The sequence below is a fragment of the Ranitomeya variabilis genome, unplaced genomic scaffold, assembly GCF_051348905.1.
Source record: "Ranitomeya variabilis isolate aRanVar5 unplaced genomic scaffold, aRanVar5.hap1 Scaffold_171, whole genome shotgun sequence".
NCBI classification, from domain to species: Eukaryota; Metazoa; Chordata; class Amphibia; order Anura; family Dendrobatidae; genus Ranitomeya; species Ranitomeya variabilis.
In genome coordinates this window covers 7,501-7,797 of record NW_027507968.1, presented here as the reverse complement: position 1 = coordinate 7,797, position 297 = coordinate 7,501, and positions in this window count along the sequence as shown.

Below are 297 nucleotides of genomic sequence, written 5' to 3'. Positions count from 1 at the left end.
CTCCAAATTTCGCAAATTCGAAAAAAAAAAAAATAGAACCGGAATGAGGAAATTTCTGGCCGCCGGATCCGCCGCACGGCTCCAGGAGGTCGGACACTTTTTGACTTTGTTCCCTTAAAGTGGGGGTCGGTGTCTCACCATGCAAATACCCAGTTTTGCACACCAGCTGCAGGATATAGGAGAGAGAGGTACCTCTCGGCCCCGACCAAAATCCGTTGTTTTCGTGGTTCCTCGACTCGGGTAGGCGGTTTGGCGAGTACCCCCCTTTTGCATGGAAGTTCGCACTCGCGCCGAGAC